Source organism: Zalophus californianus, chromosome 3, assembly GCF_009762305.2.
Source record: "Zalophus californianus isolate mZalCal1 chromosome 3, mZalCal1.pri.v2, whole genome shotgun sequence".
In the NCBI taxonomy this organism is placed as follows: domain Eukaryota; kingdom Metazoa; phylum Chordata; class Mammalia; order Carnivora; family Otariidae; genus Zalophus; species Zalophus californianus.
Genome location: NC_045597.1, coordinates 136,142,476 through 136,161,366, shown reverse-complemented (window position 1 = coordinate 136,161,366; position 18,891 = coordinate 136,142,476). Strand labels below are relative to the sequence as shown.

At 37.5% G+C, this 18,891-nt stretch overlaps 1 protein-coding gene across 13 annotated transcripts in view; it reads right to left on the bottom strand.

Annotated features, from left to right (window-relative positions):
• The window catches only part of RAPGEF4 (Rap guanine nucleotide exchange factor 4), a 295,155-nt gene that overhangs the window by 171,748 nt on the left and 104,516 nt on the right, over positions 1 to 18,891 (bottom strand). For 2 of the 13 annotated variants that reach the window (XM_027588696.2, XM_027588698.2), the window contains exon 1: positions 7,775 to 7,970. The exons of 10 other annotated variants lie outside the window; for them this stretch is intronic. The gene's annotated coding sequence lies outside the window, so the exon portion shown is untranslated. Of the gene's footprint in view, positions 1 to 7,774; positions 7,973 to 18,891 lie in introns of those variants that run through there. One more of the 13 variants, XM_027588691.2, reaches the window with a different exon arrangement.

Genomic DNA, 18,891 nt, shown 5'->3' with positions numbered 1-18,891 from the left:
AATCGCATGCCTGGATGATAAGAGCTCAACAACTGAAGAATGTCCCACCTTCTCCAGTTTCTCAGTCATTGATTGACAGTTAAAATTTGGATTAACTTAGGTATGACACGATGTGAATTTATGAAAGGTATTCCACTTCCTTTATATTCTTCAACAAAATAGCTTTAAATGTTAAACAAGCAGTGTACAAATTTATTTTTCTGTCCTAAGTCACTAGACTTCTTCCATGTCCCATGAAACCTTTCCAAAATGTAGTTGAAGCTCAAAGGTTCAAGACAGTTTCTTAACCCTTTACCCCCTGGCCTTTATAGATTGGCCTGGATGAACATTAGTCTGTGCCCATGCGATCAGGGTGAAGCCGGGCTAGGCCAGTCGATTTAGTTCTCTCTTTCACCATAATTTATTATAAAGACCCAACACGTAGCCATGTCCTCACTTGTAAATCCATTTTACTCATAAAGTGCTGAAAATTAGAATCATCCACTCATTTCTGGTTATAAAGTGATATAGGTACAATTTCAAATGATGAGGAATCTGTTTAGATAAGCAAAAGGGTACTTTCATGAACCTTCATGTTTAGGCTCAAAAGTCTTTTCTCTTGGATGATGCCTCAGACCATTAGTAAAACCAACTCATTTACCTTCTTTCCAGTGTAGGTTAAACTATTAAAGAGTTTGTGTCTCATTGCTCCTCTGACATTCTGCCCTGCTGACCCCCTACATTGCTTCAGGATCACTCAATTACCTCATGGACACAAAAAGACCTGAAGGAAACAAAAACACCAACTGAGTGTCTACCTAGACTTTTTTTTTTAAATCCAAAGTACAGAAAGTCTAAGCACTTTTTATTTTAATAACCAGTTTGGGGACAAAAAAGGTTTTTGAGTTCCAAAACTTTGGTTTAATAAAAGGGACAAATTCCATCAAGTTTATCTATAAATAATAGAGTAAGAAAGCATGTAAGAAGATTTCAGAGTTAGTGTTTCAGCCTCCAAAGGAGATCAAGGTAACAGAAAAAATAATGGCGGTGGGGTGTCTTTGGGGGATGAGTTTTGGGAGAGAAGAGTCATTTAGCAAATCATTGCCTACCTCCTGAATGCCCCATTCTGGGGTCAAATCCCTAGTGTGGAGGAGATCTCCAAGCAGAAATCTGTATCTTGCTTCGCGAGGTGAGGGCAGGTGTCACGCAAGCACAGAAGTCAATAGCATGTAAATATTAACAGAAGGCATGGGAATGAATGGAACTCCCACCCTACTCCTCCCAAAGTCAGAAAAGAACAGTGCCCCTGAATATCATCTATATTTTGATAGTATGTAAAGAAAGATAAGCCCACAGAGACCAAGACACAGAAGAGCACAAAGAAGCTACAGGAAAACTATATTTCAGAGAAGATGGTGATCTACAGTGTCAAATGCTGTAGAAAGATTAAGGACTAAAGAATCCTCTTCACATTCAGAACAAATAGGCAGTGAATGCCTTTAGCTAGAGGGGCTTCCACGAAGTGGCTGGGGTAGAATTTAAATCATAGTGGGCCGAGGACTGTTTGAGAAGGAAGGACCCAACAAATGTAGACAAACTCTTTGAGAAGTTTAGCTAGAAAAGGGGAGGAAAAGTTAGGAGAGGAGATGAAAGAGTATGTAGGGAAGATGAAGGTTTTGTTGTGTCTTATTTTTTTTAAGATTGGAGCAGCTAGCATCCCTGGACACTCTGATGAGAAGGATCTACTAGAGATGAAAAGGTGAAGGATACAGGAAATAGAGCAAAGTGTGCATAAAGCAAGCACCCCCAAAGTATGGAGGTGAATGAGATGCAGAACACAGGTGGAGAAATCAGAAGAGGGAAGACCTCTTCTATTTGAACCTGGGGAGAGGTGGAATGCATGAACACAAATGGACAATTTAAAAATATGTGTGTATTAAGTCACCAATATTCGCAATGCTTTGCTCTCACTCAGAAAAAGGATAATTTGCTTGCTGAACTGTCTAGGACTTGCGCTGACTGAGGTTAAGGGTGGGAGGAAAATGGCAGACACCCGGATAGTCTAGTTTGTTCTACCCATGAAGGAATGAGATCAGACAGACAGGAGTAAGATAAGGTGAATTAATACGGGGGCAGGGGAGGAGGCCAGGAAGTAGGACAGAAAAAGAGGATATATATCGTTCTCGGCTTATGATGGGGTTACGTCTTAATAAACCCACTGGAAGTTGAAAATACCGTAAGTCAAAAATGCATTTAACACACCGAATCTACCGGACATCATAGCTTAGCTTAGCCTACCTTAAACGTGCTCAGAACACTTACATTAGCTTATAGTTGGGCAAAATCATCTACCACAAAGCCTTTCTTGTAATAAAGTGTTGAACATCTCATATAATTTATGGACTCCTGCACTGAAAGTGAAACACAGAATGCCTGTTAAGTGTGTTGATTATTTACCCTTGTGATCACATAGCAACTGGGAGCCCAGTGTCACAGGAGAATGTGGTACCACATATCCCTAGCCTGGGAAACAATCAAAATTCACAATTCAAAGTTTGGTTTCTACTGAATGCATATTGCTTTCACATCACTGTAAAGTCACAGAATCGTTAAGTCAAACCACCTTAAGTCAGGGATCATCTATAAACTGAGAGCTGCCATGAGGAGTCAGACTTCAAAGAGAAAGACGTATAAGAACAATTTTTAGGAAATCTGGCTATATGTTCTGGGATTAGTTCCCCTTTGGTCTTGGTTGACTCTTGAACAAACTTTCAGTAAAGATCTCCATTGTCTTCCAAGGCTTTCTGGAGTCAGATTTGACTTTCACCATGCTGAACAGTTTTCACGTCAATTGGTTTCATTTGGGTTATGCAGGTAATTGATCCGGTGGCAGGAAGTTGAAATCCTGCATGCTGAGATGTGAGGCTATGTACTGACGTGGTTTGGTCAAAGACTGGAGAAAAGTTGAAAAGTCTTCAAACAGGTGTTGGAGAGAATGTCAGAAATATATTAGGAAAACATATAAGGATCACTGAGCTATACTGAGGGATCCAATTGAGATTGGAGGTCATAAGTGTATCACAGCATCAATCTGGACAGTGGTATGATTTTCTCAAGCAGTGCTTGGCAGTCTGGTTGTAGGCAGGAGAAAGCACACAACTGCATTGATTAAGGGATGGTATTTATTTGGCCTGGTAGGGACCAAGGGCTGGCACAGATCTGTTTTGTTCATTTCTAAGTACCTAAACTACAATGCCTGACAAATAGGAATCACTCAGTAACATCTCTACTGAATGGATGAATGGGAGAACTGAAAATATTGCTAAGAGGGTGGTTGAAACGAAGGCCATCGTATCCACATCAAATAGGGAAGGCATCAACAACAAGAGGTGGTTAAAAGGGGAAGCTTAAGGGGACCAAAGGTTCCTAGCCTCAGGTCTACCAGTCACATGAGTGGAATCACCTACTCAAAAAGAACTTCTCTGAGTCTTAAGCACCCCCTGGTGGCTGATCCAGCAAGCTATTAGGCCCAATGGTCTCCCTTATTTTTTACTCCTTAAGAGCGACAAGCGCATTCTCACACACTCTTCTCAATGTCAGAACTCCCTTAATTTTCCTTCATGCAATATCATTCTCACCCATTCTTCAAACTTGCTCTTTCTCCTCTTTCTTTTAACTTTTGTCCCATCTACCTTAGGTACATCCTTCTTTCCTTCCCCCCTTTTTATTTCATCCTCATTCCCCTTCTTTTTTCAATGGGTGAAAACAATCCTGATCGTGGCAGGTATTATTAAAGGTAAAATTCATGAAACGAGGACAAGAAAATCCCTACATTTCAAAATTCAAGAAATCAAAGTCTCTTAAAGCCAGTGAAAGTGGACATAAGTTTTTAAATAGTCACATCCCAGGCGCCTGGGTGGCTCAGTTGGTTAAGCGACTGCCTTCGGCTCAGGTTATGATCCCAGAGTCCTGGGATCGAGTCCCGCATTGGGCTCCCTACTCAGCAGGGAGTCTGCTTCTCCCTCTGACCCTATCCCCTCTTGTGCTCTCTCTTTCTCACTCTCTCTCTCAAATAAATAAAATTTAAAAAAAAATAGCTACATCCCATACCATCTTGTAATTAAGCTGCACTTCTCCAATTACTGGCATTCAAAACATTTTCCATTCTTATGGTATTGCTTGTGTTTTAATTATTAACATAAAGTCTTTTTGCTATCAATGTTTTATTGCAAATGTACAGGACTTCTACTATAGGATGAGTTGGGTAGACTTTTGAAAAGTAATCCAAAGACGTTTACAACTTTGTTCCGATAAAGGATTTGAAATGAGCATTTGGACCACAACCTATTTGCCAGTCCACAACCATTTGGTTTGGCGTAGTTTTGATTCCTGTTTGAATTTCCTGAAAAATCACAATAAATTACTTAAGAAATAACGGTTGTCATACTTCCTGACACTTTCTGACAAGTCATAATGAACGGTTAAGTTCTGAAAGGTCAACCAGCTATCTTTTGGCTTCCATCTCCTCTTTAGAACCAAGCTATTTTGAGAATTTCCATTCCTCATGCTCTTTTTCTTCCCAACCCTGACACTATTTGTATCCTCTCGGTGGCATTTTTTTTAACTCAGGAAAACTTAAATAAGTTCCAAGATTGCAGAAGATCCTTATTATTTGATGATTGTGGGTCTTGTCTGGGAAAAACTCCAAACATAGATTTGCCATTTTAAGCAATTCTTTTGAATTCTCACTCTATTGTCAGCAACAGTCCTATATTATTGGTTTATTATTGATTTTTTTCTTTCCCTTTACATAAGTTAACTAGGCACTCCAATTTCCTCTTCTCTCTTCTTAGGTTTTCTTGGTTTATAAGTCCCTGAAGAACTGTATTGTTTCAGCTTTTTGGGTTTGGAGAACAAACAAATACCACACACACACACACACACATGCACACACACCCAACCTTGCCATTATCACAAACCCATAATCTTTTCCCTTAGCACCATGGTTATTTCCACCCTACTTTAATATAATCAGCTTCCCTTTAAAACATATTTCAGATTCATCCTTTTGCTCGGTGTTTCCACTGGCACCGTCCTGCCTCAGGTCATATTCTCATCAAAGGTTCTGTTACAGACTCCTAGCCAGCTTTCCTGCTGCCCTCCTCATCCTCTCCCCATGCCCACCTCCACACCCAGCAGCCACTCAGTCCATACGGTAACTTATCCTGCTTATACCCTCTGAAGGAGGAGAGCACTGCCTCTGCACTAGGCACCTCTCCTCCTCACAGTCCTGCCTGATGAGTGTTACTTTTTTCATTTCACACATGAGGAAACAGACTCTCCCAGAGGTTAAGTATTTTGTCCCAAATCACCTATCTTGTAAGTGCTCAAGTCACTAGCTCTCAAATCTGAAGAGAGGAGAGTCATCTTTGTTGGAGCAGGAAAATAAAGCATTTGCATGGCAAAGATTTGATATTTAATCTCTTCAAAGTCAAGGAAGTAGACAGACTTGCAATTATTACCATATCAAGGCAATGGTTTTCAAGAAATGGGCTTTATACAAGAGAAGTATAATCCACTAGTCTGTTCTCAAAGAGTTTATAATCTACTTGGTTAGAGTATGTATCTAGAACATGCTGGATACATAGCACGTGCTAAATAAATACTTGCTCAAGCCAGGACCAAGAAATGGAAGGAGAGTCCTTGCTACTCTTATTTTGGCTTGCCACTAATCGCATTGTTTAGTCACTGGATGCTTCTTAATATAAAATGCTCTCTATGACACTTCCTCTTGACCCGGTCCCAAGGAATATCAGAACAATACAATGTTAGGAAAAAAGGCGTTGAGATTACTGGGCTGCCTTCCAACCCATGGGCCTATTTATTTTTTCCTAACTACAAGATAATTATTGCTGGATATTATTATGGGATTTTTCCATATGTCCCCAGTTAGGACAGTGATGACCCAATGCAGCGTTTTAATGTACTCTGGTCTTCTGCCAGCTTACCTCATGCTACCACTTCACCTTTGCTTTTTGTTTTTATGACCATTCAAACTTCCCATTCCCTAATCAATACCTCATTTGCCCACTGCTGCTGTTGACTACATACCTTGACAAAGACTCCTTGGAAAGGGTCTTTTTTGCTCGCGGCAGGCTCATCTGAAATGAGCTCTTGCTATGTTCATCATTTTGGCAAACAAGGACAAGTTCAAGGAAATTGGAGGCCAAACTTGACAGAGCACTGGGTGCAGCTGCTGGCCCAGCTGTGCAATGATTCTCAACTGGTCCATTACCTCCAAAACTCAACCATTCAGCACAGCCTTCCCTAGTCCAGCACTCCTGTCGGTCTAATATATTTGGCAACAGCCATTATTTCAGAAATGAATGCTCATGAGTATTTATAGCAAATCGCATGCCTGCTCTATCAACAATTAAAGAGATTAGGATTCAGCAGACATATTCCTCTAATTAGGACAAGATGGAAGATATAATATATAGAATGCTGCAGTTTGGTCAAGGTTTATTCTTTCCTAACAAGACTGCCATGCTGCTTTTCATCAGTCACACATCCGTTCTCTCTAGGGCCACCCTGCCTCCTACAGAAAATTCACTTCCTGTGTCTGTCCCATGGAGTTTTCAGTCAGGGGATTCTGTTTGCCGCTGACACTTCCAGTTTCCCCCACCTCCCCTCCTCAAACCACACTTTAGGCTCAGTGGACTGTTTTAAGGCTTGTTTTGAATAACATGTGGACAGCACCATGTGGCCACTAATTTCATTCAGTTACACCCTTCCCCTGGAGCCTGGGAGTATGTTATATGCTCACACTTATGTACTCTTTCCTCTGAACAAAAGCCCGACCTCAGTGTCTGGGCCATAAATTCCATCTTGCTTCACTCTTGCCCATGCATTATTTAAGCCATCTTCCCGGGGAGCCGGCATGAGAATTTCCCTCAGAGTAACAATCAGCAGGCGCTTTACGCCCTGTTTTAACGGGAAATGTAGGATATCTGAGAGAGTTCCACCCATTTGCAGTCTTGATAATGAAATATGATAATCTAATTTGGTAAAAATAAACTGTGAAATCAGAGATTTGAGGCAAAAACTTTAAAGATGCAATTCAGACGAGCAATCAATGCTTATTCAGCTTCTGTACCATCTCAGCTTTCTCCCTGTGCAGATGCTTAAGTGATGCTAAATTAAATAATTGACAAATTTTTAAAACTGCTGGAAATTACCATCTGTATTTAATTTTGGAATATAAAAAGGTCCACAGAAAACACCCTTTATGATTATTTTGTCTAATAACAGATATGAAACAATACAAACATCCCAGTCATAAAATATAATGCGTTCCGAGCAGTCTGGCTTACATATTCAAACACAGTTCTTCCCAAAACAAAAGACCACAGGAGGAACGAAATGCTGGGTTACCAATACGTATTTTTTTTTTAAGTGAATGGCAAAAGAACTGAGTTTTTAGTTTAAAATCCACCTCTCTAACCCCTCACCTCCCCACAAAACAAAAAACAAAAAAACAAAACTCACCCACAGGCTTCCTATAGACAGTAAAGATAACCATCACTTTTTCACGTTTCTCTCTCTCCTGGATAAACACTGGGCTAAACTGTCCTCTGTTAAGAACTTTATTAGGTTGATATTACATCCATGCGAAATGAAGTCTACGACTGTAAATAAACATGCTTGAAGCTTTCATGAAAACCCAGAAAGAGAAACAAGCTCCCTGCGTGGGAACACACTGGTAAATACGTGGATAAAACAAGCTGAAACTTACACCAGATACTTCCTCCAGGTCCAGCACGGCAGTAGCCCTAAGGGTACATTCTAGTTTTTTTAATCCATGTTTCTGTTCTTCTCACTGATGGGACTACTCAGGCACATGGTCAAGTTGCAATCAGCTTCTCCCTCAGTGATGTATGAGAGCTGGGCTGATTTATCTTGTCTTTCTGCAGCATATTAGCACTAATGTTTCTGCGTATGCATCCTACCTTTCTTTAGCCGGAGCCCCGGCTTTATCATTGGTAATCTAAATTAAAGAGCCAGTGAACAGAGCAGGGTTGTTGTCCCCCACCCCTCCCTGTTTTCCATGAAACAATTGCCAGGCAGTCATTCCCGGACAAGGATTCCACTGTTTATTCTATCGAGCCTCCCCTTCAATATCCCATTGAGACTGGAAGTCAGTCGCAAAAGGATAGGTCCAGCGAGACTGTCTTAGTTCAAAGGTCTATTTATGATTTATCCTTTAAAATGGTACAAATGACCTCAGGAAGTACGAGGGAGAGCTGTCATTTGCCAGTTTTTCAGCCCAGAATACAGACTTGACACTGTTTACAAAAACAGAGTAACTTGATACCCCACTTACTGCCCACAGTGCAGTGCACCTTTTGCTGGCTTTTTTTTCTGAGAAATCTTTTTTTTCCCCATCCATGATCGTTTTACATATGCACCCTTTAATGTGAATTTTAATGAGGAATGTGAGTGCTATGATCTAGCAAGTTACATACAAGAAGCACAAAAATCTACAAAAATTTGGGGGAATCAATCAACAAATCGTTATTAACCTTGTTATAACCCGTCAATAAGTAGCGGCTGAAGCAGAAGCCAGACTGTATTTATTTCAGGAGTTGTCAATTCCTTGCTTTAAGACACATTTAGAATTTTCTCAATCCCCACAAATGTTTGGGAAGAAGAAACACATCAGAGTACATTTTCATATGAAAGTTTTTAATCTCTCGAAAATTTTGCTCTCTTAGTGGCACCTCAAAGCCTTTAGCCCAGATTTTCATGATTACTGAAATAATATTAGGTTTGTTTTCTCATTTTAAGCAGCATAACTTTTTAACAGGTGTTAAGCAATAGAATTTGGTGGATAATAAAGTATAACAAGTTTTGTCTTTATTTTGTGTATTTTTGTTAAGAGAAAACACGATTGTTTCCATAATTATAAACACGTATTTTACATCTCTAATTTTGCTTTTTTAAAATTAATAAATTATGACATCTATTTTATATGGGCATAAAATATAGACTTGCTATTTTTAGTAGCTTTTTGATATTCAATTCCCTAATTCCTTGATATTTGCACTGCTTTATTTTTTCATTATAAAAATAAAATGTCTCTGTTCAGAAATGAAAAATACTCACATTCCAGGCCCTTGACCAAAAAAAAGAAAATCAGTCTCTAACTTTCTGCTTCTCAACATTCTTCAACATTGCAGTTGAGAGAAATAAACTTGGGAGTTCTGCTTGAAGACTATCTGGGGTATCCGTTCCTCTGGATTATATCCTTGCGTGAAACTTTAATCATTTATATTAATTTCTATCCTCTACAACTTGGTTATACTGAACTGCTCCACAAACATCCAGAGTAATTATTTAAAAAATTTAAATCTGGGCTTGCCACTCTACTGCTTAAAACTCTGCATCGCTTCCAGTTAGTCTTAGGATGAAAGCCAAAATCTTTATCATGGCCTTCAAGGACTCAGTTTTATTAAACTCAGAAGATAAGCCCACCTTCCCAGAACTGACTGGCTGGGATTCACAACCATCAATCGATAATTGAACGCCTGTTCTTTATTGGCCAGTCAGCGTGAGTATGGTATCCGAGCACTGGTGTGGGATGTGAGAAAATTCCAAAAGCAAATTACATAGGCCTTTTCCTTTAGTTTGAAAGTAACATCCATGAATAAGATATCACTACACATCAGCTTACAAACTATGGTGAAATGAACATGAAGCAAGCCAGATTCGAAAATGCAAAGTGAAGATAAAATCAAGGGTTAGAGGAATAAGATGAAATGAATCATTTCATGAATGTTAACTGAAACTGACTTAGGCCAGAGGAGGGAAAGGGAAACAAGGGGGAAGGAGGAGAAACTCTAAAACAAGTTATACTCAAGCTTGGTCCTATTGTTAGGCTTCCAAGGTCTATGGTTTGCATCAGCTAAATTAATCTCAGATTTACATTTTTAAAAGCCAACTACCCCATCATTGTGGTCCTGAGTTTCTTCAATAAATAATTTCTATACATTCATTATATTACTGTTTATATTACTTTCCTTCAAAAGTTCTCTTTATTTTAAGCACTAAAAGAACCACATGATAAAGCTCACCAGTTTCTAAGTAAGATGGCCCAGGAGCACATCACAAGATCCTGAAAGTATGAGATTTCTCATAACCAAAGACAACATATTAACCAAGAACAACATAATCCTTTAATACGACTTGTGTGTAAACATATACATAAAATAATGTAAACATCCAAATATATAAGAAGTATCCACTGAGTAGTAACATCTTGAGAATGGCCCAATGCATAAGGGATTAACACTGTAAGGTCCCACAAGTCCAAGAGTTATTTCCTATACTTCCTGCCATTGTCCTGAAAATTCATGCTATTAAATTCTACCCTTGGAAGAAATCCTAAGACTCTGGAACCAAACTGCCTGTGTTCAAATCACAGCCCTGCCACTTACCAACTGTATGACCTTGGGTAAGGTACTTAAACTTAATGTAATGTGTCTTTCAAATTCATCTATAAAGTGGGATAATAGACTTCTGCTTTTGGTCATAAAAGTAACTCATATCAGACCAACCTTCTCACAGACAACAATCATAAACTCTGGATAAAATATTAAAAAACAATAGCTATCTGAAGGCACTGGAGAGTGATCAAGATCAGGCAAGAGCTAATGGCAGGGGTAGGGGAGGAGGATAACACTCGGAAGAATGGCTCTTGATAAAATTATTCATGTTTTATAGCTTTTTATCTAAGGGGAGACCCAGTCAGTCAGTTCCACATGGTAGCTAGGTCTCTGCCATCTTACTAGCTGAGAAATTAGAGATGACAGCAGCTATAAAATGTGGGAGGAAACCCCAGAAAGAAGATAGCCACAGAAGGAAAGCCCCAAACTGAGTACATACAATCTGAGCAAATTTCTGACTCCTCCCAATACTATACATGTGTGGAGCGGACTTCAAGTAGACCAGCTAAGATGACAAAAACCAAATAGATTTTTGCTGCTGTCCATCACAGGGAAGACAAACTTGGAATTTGACTTCCATTAAATTAACTGCCTACTAAAACAGCAAATCAATACTCTTCAAAGGTATGTGACACAATTTGGAATCTCTATAACATGTCACTCACCATGTCCAAGGTACATTCCAAAATTACTAGATATGCAAAGAAACAGGAAAACCCATCCTCAAAAGAAAAGATAATCCATAGAGAACAACTCGGAGATGATGCAGACACTGGAATTAGCACACAAGTATTTTTAAAGCAGTTATTATAACTATGCTAAAGGATATAAAAGAAATTTCAGTGGAGAAGGACAAATTATAAAAAAAAAAAAGAACCAATTGGAAATTCCAAAACTAACCAAAAAGTCTGAAAATTCACTGGATGATCTAACAGCAGATTAGGAAAAAGGTAACAAAATGTTATCAGTGAACTAGAAGATAGAACAATATAAATTATCCAATTTGTGAGAGAAAAGAACTTTAAGAATGAACACAGCCTCAGGGTCCAGTGGGATATAATAGCATGTATAACACATGTATAATTGAAATCCCAGAATGGTAGGTGAAGAGAGAATGGGCAAGAAAAAAAATTTTGAAAAAATAATAATCCAAATTTGCCAAAATTTGATAAAAACAAAGATATAAATTTACAAATTTAAAAATCTCTGCAAACCCCAAACAGGATAAATAAAAACAAAACAAAATATAAACCCATGCCAGGGCACATATTCAAACTGCTAAAATTCAAAGACAAAGAGAAAATCTTGAAAGCAACCAGGGGAAAAAATGGCATATTATATATGGGATAAAACTATACTAATTTTTCATCAAAAGTAATGTAGGCTAGGATGTAGAAGAATGACATCTTTATAACTGCCAACAGGAGCAAAAACAGTCAAGCCGGAATTTTATATCTGGCAAACATATTCTTAGTCAACGAAGGCTAAATGAAGACATTTTCAGAAAAACAAAACCTAGGGGCGCCTGGGTGGCTCAGTTGGTTAAGCGACTGCCTTCGGCTCAGGTCATGATCCTGGAGTCCCGGGATCAAGTCCCACATCGGGCTCCCTGCTCAGCGGGGAGTCTGTTTCTCCCTCTGACCCTCCCCCCTCTCATGTGCTCTCTCTCTCTCTCTCATTCTCGCTCTCTCAAATAAATAAATAAAATCTTTAAAAAAAAAAGAAAAACAAAACCTAAAAGAGTTAATTGCCAACAGATCTGCACTACTTGAAAGGTTGAAGAAAGTTCTACAGGACAAAAATAAACTCTACAAATGGTTATTTGGGTCTACAGAAAGGAATGAAGATCACTGAAAATGGTAAATGGTAAATATGTGAGTGGTATAAAACACACACCCAAACATACACACACACTCCTTTGAAATTATTTAAAAGACATACAATTATTCTTTTTTAAAAAATTATAACACTATATTGTGGGGTTTGTAACACACATAGATGTAACATAAATACATGGCAACAACAGCACAGAGGATGGAGGAGTCAGTAAATGAAACGATGCAGTTGCAATGTTCCAATGTTTGCCATGAAGCAGTATAGTATTACCTCTAAGTAGAACGGGAAAAGCTAAAAATGTATATGGTAATCTCTAGAGCAACCACTAAAAATTAACGAAAAGAGAGACAATTAAAAAGCCAATAGAAAAATTAAAATGGAATTTGTGGTAGCCATGAAGATGCCTCACTTGGATTTCCCTTCTAGAAGAAACTTGACAGTCAGCTGTGAGGAGTGCAGTTAGCTGACAGCATCCCACGGCAGCACCTTTGGGATCCACTGTAAGTGACTCAAAGCTATGTTCTTTGCAGCTAGTCAATGACTGAATATGACAGGGATATGCGCACTTGGCCAATTCTGCCCAGTGCAACACTCACCTATCAACAGTCTTTGACCAAAATCCTCCATCAGGCTGGCAGAGACTTTCTCAAAGTCATAATGCAGTTTGAGGCTCTTTCTACCTTATCCTCCCTCCTTTCACAGATGCCTGTCTCTCTCCTCTTCTTCTTGCACAGATAACTTCATCTTGGTACCTGCTTCCTGCATTAGTACCAAACTAATGCAGATTTCTAAAATATATTCATTAAATCAAAATAAGGCAGGAAAGGAAGGAAGAGGAACAAAGAAGTAGATGGGATGAAGGGAAAACAAATAGCAAACTGGTAAATCTAAATCCAAACATATAAATAATTATATTAAATGTAAACAGACTAAACACTCCAGTTAAAAATGGAAACTGCCAGAATGGGTAAAAAATTAAAACTCATCTATGTGTTCTCCATATCCTTTAAATACGTGGAATAGATAGTCTGAAAATAAAAGCATGGAAAAAGAGAAAGCATAAGAAAGTTGGAGTGACTATATTAATATCATACAAACTAGATTTTAAGGCAAAGAGTATTACCAGACATAGAGACACTTCATAACGACAAAAAAGGCAATTCACCTGAAAGAGATAAAAATAATAAATGGATATGGGCCTAATAACAGAACATTTTGAAACAAAACTGACAGAATAACTGAATAAATAGACAAATCCAAAATCATAGTCAGAGATTTTAAGACTGTTTTCTCAGTAATTAATAGAAGAACAAGACAAAAACACACACACACACACAAAACACAGTGAGAACATGGAAGACCTGAATATCACCATCAACTACACTGGCTTATCTGACATTTATAGTACACTGCACCCCACAACTGCAGAATACACATTCTTTTCAAGGGTACATGGTACATTCACCAACACAGACAATTTGGTGTGCTATAAACAGAATCTCAATCAATTACAAATGTCTGAAATTCTACCAAATATGTTTTCTGACCATAATTCAATTAAACCAAAAAACAGTAACAAGATATCTAGGAAACCCCAAATATGTGGAAATTGAGAACACACTTTTAAAGAACTTGTGAACGGAAGAAGAAATCACAGGGAAAGTATTTTGAAGTAAAGAGTAATGAAAATGCAGCATATCAAAATTTGTGTGCCATAGTTAAGTAATGAGAAGGAAATTTATAGCTATAAATGTTTATAGTAGAAAAGGATAAAGGCATAAAAGCAGTGACTCAAGTTTCTACCTGAGAAGCTAGAAGAAAGCAAATTAAATCCAAAGGAAACAGAAGGAAGGAAATAATGATTCTTTTAAAAGAACATAAATCAATGAAAAAGAACACAAAAACAATAGAGAAAATCAAGAAAACCAAAAGTTAGTTCTTTACAAGATCAACAAATTTCACAAATTCCTAGCTAGACTGATCAAGAAAAATTAAAATGAGGGAATAAAAATTACCAGTATCAGGAATGAAAAAGATGTCTCCAGAGATCTGAATATATTGAAGGGATAATAAATAACTATAATAAACAACTTTGTGTCAATGAACTTGGAAACTTAGATAAAATGGACAAGTTTTCTAAAAAATAGAATTTACCAAAATCAACACAAGATGAAATTAAAAATCTTAATAGCTCAATCTCAAAGTAATTGAATACACTATCAAAATCCTTCCCATGAAGAAAACTCCAGGACAAATAGTTTCATGGTGACTTCTATCAAACATTTAAGGAAAAGATAATATTAAAAATCTTACACAAACCGTTTTTTTTTTTTCAGAAAATGGAGCAGGATGGAAGCTTCCCCAACTCATTTTATGAGGCCAGCTTAATCCTGATACCAAATCTGATACAATGAGAAAAGAAAATTACAGCTCAGTATCTATGAATATAGATACAAAAATTCCTTAACAAATATTACCAAATAAAATTTAGTAATATACAAAGATAATTATCCTGTTTCACATCATGACCAACTAGGGTTTATCTTAGGAATGTAACACAGTTTTAACATTTAAAAATCAATTATTATAATAGATGTACTACCAGAATAAAAGAGAAAAACCATATAGAATTTTAATACACTCAGAAAAGCATCTGACAAAGTTCAATACCAATTCATGATCAAAACTCTCAGTAAATTAAAAATGGAAGGGGGATTTCTTCAATCTTCAGTTATAATCTTATTTAATGGTGATATATTGAATGCTTTTCCTGAAGATGAGTAACAAGAAAAGGATGTCTACTCTCACCAATTCTATTCACCTGGTGCTGGAGGTCCTAACCAGCACAAGTCAGGAAAGATCAATAAAAGACATAAAGCTTGGAGAGAAAGAAATAAGACTCCCATTTTCCGCAGATAACATAATTGTTTAGATGGAAAAATCACAAGGAAACTAAAATGGGATAATGGTACCTACCTCATATAGTTGTTAAAAGAATCAAATGAGTTTAAATTTGAAATGTGTTTAGAATTGTACCTGACACATAGTAAGCACTGCATAAGCATTAAGCAAAATTTAAAAATGCATATACCTAAATATAAAATCTGGAAGGGCTATATATTAGCTTATTGACAATGAGCATATATTTATTCATCAGAATAGCTAATAGAGAACTACTTTAAGGAATAACGTTATCTTCATTCTGGGAACCAGGTTATGACAAAGTTCAGGGCAAGTAACACCAGGCTACCTAGAGATTGGCCAATTCTCACTAACATTCCTAAAACAGAAAGATGAAGTATGTTATAGTTTGACACTGTCTACTGAGTTACTGCTTTTATAACTATGTCTACATAGTTATACAAACAAGTCCAGCTGTTTTTAATGAACACATACCTTGCTGTGATCTATAAGTATTCTCACAGCAGAATATCTATGAAAGACATTTAAGTAAAAAAAGGAGTTGGCAATTGTATTTACAGTATAATTCAATTTTTAAGGCAAAAAGATAGGTATATATGATAATTGCATTGATGTGTGCATAGGAAAGTATCTGGGAACTATCCAAAAGAAGTGTTAATAGTGGATAGCCCCTTGATAGTGGAAGTAGAAAGGACTTTCATTTTTTTACTTAACATCTTTTGTATATGGTTTGAATTTTTAATGATATTTATTGATATTTTTCTTTTGTAACTTTAAAAATAAAATAAAATCCCCTAATGCAAAAAAAAATCAACATTTACAAGTCACAATGTTTAGAGTCCTTTTGTTTTCTAAGTCAAACAAAAGGAAAAGAATTCTTCTTTTGTGTTCTTTAAATAAAGGTAGAGTTTTATTTTAGACATCAAGAGCATATTCCAGATATTTGCATCTCTAACATCCTTCCCAGTGTCCCCACCTCCCTCTACCCCAAGTGGGGAGTGGGGAGAGTTACAAACCCAGGTGAGGTCAAAGTTTCAGTGTGTGGGCATAGGCGGGCTCATCAGGACTGAGAGCGTGATAAGGCAGTAGGCTTGATGCCCCAATCAGCCGACCTGCTTCACCCTAATTCATACCATCACACTCTACCTGGACTCCAGGAATTGGCTTCTCCAACTCCCACACCTGTACCCAGTTGATGGAGACCATGGGTAGGAATATGGATCAGAGATAATCCATTACCACTGGAAGCACAGAATTTTAATTAGAATGACCTTAAAAAAAAAAGTCTAATTCATCCATAGACAACTGCTTTCCACATAAGGAAATAAGTCCAGGGAAGTAACTTGCCCAAGGTCATGGGGTTACTAAGTCACCACAGCAGGACTCTTGAGCATCAGGATAGCATCCTTTCTGTTACAACAGGGAGAAGGTCTAAAAGTGCATGCCCTATTAATGGCAGACCAGGGGCTGTGCCTTCATGAACAAAGAAAGAAGAGTAGGATGAAGGCTCAACCAGGCTCAGAAAAGAGCAATCTTCCTGCCTTTATCATAGACCTTTAAAGTGGAGTGCAAACATCAAAAACTGGCTCTGTTATTCATTTACTTTCATTACTAGTGTTCCATAAGATGCATATGTGCTTTCCCTACAAATAATCCATTAGTACATAAGAGAGAATGTTTCCTATTTGAGATATGCCTTCTGGTCACATCATTCAGAGATGCTCTTAGTATATAACTAACACTAATGAAGGGCTTTTGTTAGAATGTTTTCCACATTTTGGTTATAGGCAATAGGAAACCTGGAGATACTTAAATTAATGCAATGTGTTCTAGTATGCTCTATCAAATTGGGTTTTTTATAGTGGGAACTATGAGTCAGTTTCTAAAGTTTAGGAGGCTTGGGATTTACTTAAAGTCAATAAATCAGAAACTGATTCAATCAAATTATCCTGCAAACTTGTGCAGAACTATGAAGAAATCCCTTATTCCTCCATGCTAAAAAAAAAAAAAAAAGAAAGAAAAGCTCCCAAAGAACAGTCAAAATAGCACTCCCAAAGATTATGAGCTAAGACCCATTCTTAAAACCTAAAGTAATTGATAAGCAAATAAAAAATCATTCTTACCTATTTATCAATGTAAATTCTCTAAAGTCTCCTGTAGGTGGTCATTTATTAACACTGATAAATGGTTATAATACCCTCAGAATAAAATTGTTGCCTTTATTCAACATCATATTTTTTCACTATTAACAGAAGGCCCTTCAATAAATTATTTTAAGTTCCTCAAATGCATTAGAAATGTTATATATACCTTCAAGTCTGCAAGAATTCATTATAAGAAGGTAAAGGGAGATGCATAAGTGGCAGTTCCTAACTGGACTTGAATGCTGCTCACATTCATTATATTGCCCCCCCCAGGCATTTCATTACTAATGATTTTCCAGTACTGAAGCTTTTTAAAACTTTGATCTTTTGTGAAAACTCAGTAGGATGATGCAAACCTTCCAGCTGAACAAACAGACTAGAGCAGAAAGACCATTGCCTTAGCATTTGCCACAGAAAGTATCATCTGCCCTGACTTCACCCCAGTGTTTCATTAAAGTGGTGTCTTTCAAAATATGCAAATGACAGTAATAATTTGAACAAACAAATGAATTAGGTGAGCTTCTATAGGCAATTTACTCAAGGTAATTAAGAATGCTAAATAAACAAATTATTATTTTAAATGGCAAGAAAGCTTTAATTAAACTTGATTTCTATACTTAAAATGAAATTGCTAACTCAACAGAAAGGATCCAGTGCGAATTAAAAGCAAAGTGTCAAGAAGGAAAAAAAAAGAATGTACACTTTGACTTTTGATTCACAAGATTAGTACCAGGTGTCACTGCATTTTCACTAGCGCTGACTCAGAGAGAAGTATCTCTGTATATGAATTTAGAATTGATCAAATGTATTTGGGGTGCCTCAAGCATGAGCACAATTTAAATGGCAAAGATGGTAAGCAAAATAGAATCAACCCAAACCCAAGGTAATTTCTCTCCAACTAGCATCTCAATCTTTCTCTGCCAATAAGAAATGGAACCCAGCAGGCTATGGTTCATCCAGGGATGAAGAGTCCTTCTGTAATGGGTGGAGGGACATAGTAGCCCATAGTAGACCCTCCCCAGTAGTATAATGGTCACCAGCCATGAAGTACGTTTGTATGATGGACTAAACCAATGGGCCCCAACCAATGGTCATGCAAATAAAGGAAAATCTCCACAGTTATCCTGAGATGGACAAGGCTAAAACGTGGTCCTATTAAAGTAGATAACACATATGTATTTAGTTCTACAAAATAACATAATCTTAAAAATAATTATAGCCTATTTTTAAAGCTTCAAATAACCTTAATTAATCTCCAAGACTAGACATTTCCATGTCTCTTCCCTTTTTAATGTTTTATCCCAGCAATTTTAATGGGACTCTGATTAGACCCCAGCCACCAGAACTGGCAAGCAGTAGAGCCCTTAAGAACCACCTCTTCTCTTCTCCACATGAAACACCTTGCCTGGTGGAGCCTCCTGGGTCTTCCTTCTTCCACCTTCAGCCCAGTGTCCCGCAGGAATACACACGATGTGTCCTGTCCCCTCCACTCCTGGCTTTCTGGT